The sequence below is a fragment of the Syngnathus floridae genome, unplaced genomic scaffold (assembly GCF_059516105.1).
Source record: "Syngnathus floridae isolate MCC-2025c unplaced genomic scaffold, RoL_Sflo_1.0 HiC_scaffold_89, whole genome shotgun sequence".
NCBI lineage: Eukaryota > Metazoa > Chordata > Actinopteri > Syngnathiformes > Syngnathidae > Syngnathus > Syngnathus floridae.
Genome location: NW_028284117.1, coordinates 97,501 through 100,380, shown reverse-complemented (window position 1 = coordinate 100,380; position 2,880 = coordinate 97,501).

Below are 2,880 nucleotides of genomic sequence, written 5' to 3'. Positions count from 1 at the left end.
GACTCTCTTAAGGTAGCCTGACTTGACATCTGTTTAACGGTTCGTGGATAAATACATGATATATACAACTTATGCTCGCATTTACAGCCAAATAATATAAAGTGAGCATTCGGTTATAAACATTGTATTCATAATGTTTATAGGTGATGTTAATATTTATATATTTAATGTTTATAGGTGATGTTAATATTTATATATTTAATGTTTATAGGTGATGTTAATATTTATATATTTATTTTGTACATCATGTTATGGTTGTACGACACTTGCTATAGGATCATGATGTGATCATATCGGCGGGAGTCGGCCCGGGCTCCGGGTGAAGAGGCCGAATTCTCGACACTCGCGGCCGACCGGGGAACCAGCAGAGGCGGACGCATCGCGGTGCGAGAGCCCTTGGCACTTAGAAAAAATTTGGCAAAAGTCGCTCCGGGCTCCGGGTGGAGAGGCCGAATTATCGCCACTCGCGGCCGACCGGGGAACCAGCAGAGGCGGACGCATCGCGGCGCGAGAGCCCTTGGCACTTAGAAAAAAAATGGCAAAAGTCGCTCCGGGCTCCGGGTGAAGAGGCCGAATTCTCGCCACTCGCGGCCGACCGGGGAACCAGCGAAGGCGGGTAAGCTTTCTAGGGAGCCCCGCCGGCTGGTCCGCGGGCCGAACGTGGTCCCGTAAAGTACCGACAGCGGACGCCGACCCACGCCCGGTAAGAACCACCGAGAGGCGGACACGCTCTCCGACGAGCCCCGCCGGCCGTTCCGCGGCGGGAAATGCGCCCTCTGGCGGACACGCCGTTGTAAATGAATGGGCTTTGGCACTTAGTGCATTTTCGCAAAAGTTGAGCCGCGCTCCGGGCGAAGAGGCCGAATTCTCGCTACTCGCGGCCGACCGGGGAACCAGCGAAGGCGGGTAAGCTTTCAAGAGAGCCCCGCCGGCTGGTCCGCGGGCCGAACGTGGTCCCGTAAAGTACCGACAGCGGACGGCGACCCACGCCCGGCAGGAACCACCGAGAGGCGGACACGCTCTCCGACGAGCCCCGCCGGCCGGTCCGCGGCGGGAAATGCGCCCTCTGGCGGACACGCCGTTGTAAATGAATGGGCTTTGGCACTTAGTGCATTTTCGCAAAAGTTGAGCCGCGCTCCGGGCGAAGAGGCCGAATTCTCGCCACTCGTGGCCGACCAGGGAACCAGCGAAGGCGGGTAAGCTTTCAAGAGAGCCCCGCCGGCTGGTCCGCGGGCCGATTATGGTCCCGTCACCCACCGACAGCGGACGCCGACCCACGCCCGGCAAGGAACCACCCAGAGGCGGACACGCTCTCCGACGAGCCCCGCCGTCCGGTCCGCGGCGGGAAATGCGCCCTCTGGCGGACACGCCGTTGTAAATGAATGGGCTTTGGCACTTAGTGCATTTTCGCAAATGTCGCTCCGCGCTCCGGGCGAAGAGGCCGAATTCTCGCCACTCGTGGCCGACCAGGGAACCAGCGAAGGCGGGTAAGCTCTCAAGAGAGCCCCGCCGGCTGGTCCGCGGGCCGATTGCGGTCCCGTAAAGTACCGACAGCGGACGCCGACCCACGCCCGGCAAGGACCACCGAGAGGCGGATACGCTCTCCGACGAGCCCCGCCGGCCGGTCCGCGGCGGGAAACGCGCCCTCTGGCGGACACGCCGTTGTAAATGAATGGGCTTTGGCACTTAGTGCATTTTCGCTTAAGTTGAGCCGCGCTCCGGGCGAAGAGGCCGAATTATCGCTACTCGTGGCCGACCGGGGAACCAGCGAAGGCGGGTGGGCTTTTCCATAGAGCCCCGCCGGCTGGTCCGCGGGCCAATTATGGTCCCGTCACCTACCGACAGCGGACGCCGATCCACGCCCGGCAAGGACCACCCAGAGGCGGATAACGGCGCACACCGCGAACGGCGGGTGGCGGTCGCTGGGTGGCGGTCGGCTGGTGGCGGTCGGGGGGTGGCGGTCGGGGATGGTGCTTGGGGATGGTGCTTGGGGACCGGTGGCGCCGGAGGCGCACACCGCGAACGGCTGGTGGCGGTCGGCTGGTGGCGGTCGGCTGGTGGCGGTCGGCTGGTGGCGGTCGGGGGGTGGCGGTCGGGGGGTGGCGGTCGGGGATGGTGCTTGGGGATGGTGCTTGGGACCGGTGGCGCCGGAGGCGCACACCGCGAACGGCTGGTGGCGGTCGGCTGGTGGCGGTCGGCTGGTGGCAGTCGGCTGGTGGCGGTCGGGGGGTGGCGGTCGGGGGGTGGCGGTCGGGGATGGTGCTTGGGGATGGTGCTTGGGGACCGGTGGCGCCGGAGGCGCACACCGCGAACGGCTGGTGGCGGTCGCCTGGTGGCGGTCGGCTGGTGGCGGTCGGCTGGTGGCGGTCGGGGGGTGGCGGTCGGGGGGTGGCGCTTGGGGATGGTGGCGGTCACCTTGTGGCGGTCGGGGGGTGGCGCTTGGGGATGGTGGCGGTCGCCTTGTGGCGGTCGCCTTGTGGCGGTCGGGGGGTGGCGGTCGGGGGGTGGCGCTTGGGGATGGTGGCGGTCGCCTTGTGGCGGTCGGGGGTGGCGCTTGGGGATGGTGGCTGTCGCCTGGTGGCGGTCGGGGGTGGCGCTTGGGGATGGTGGCGGTCGCCTTGTGGCGGTCGGGGGTGGCGCTTGGGGATGGTGGCTGTCGCCTGGTGGCGGTCGGGGGTGGCGCTTGGGGATGGTGGCTGTCGCCTGGTGGCGGTCGACTTGCTGCGGTCGGGGGTGGCGCTTGGGGATGGTGGCTGTAGCCTTGTGGTGGTCCGGGGTGGCGCTTTGGGACCGGCGTCCGGCGGAAAGTGCGTGTTGCGCGGCCCGGAGAAAGTTTCAGCCAAGGGCCCGCCGCTGGAGAAAATTTTAGGTACCAGGGGT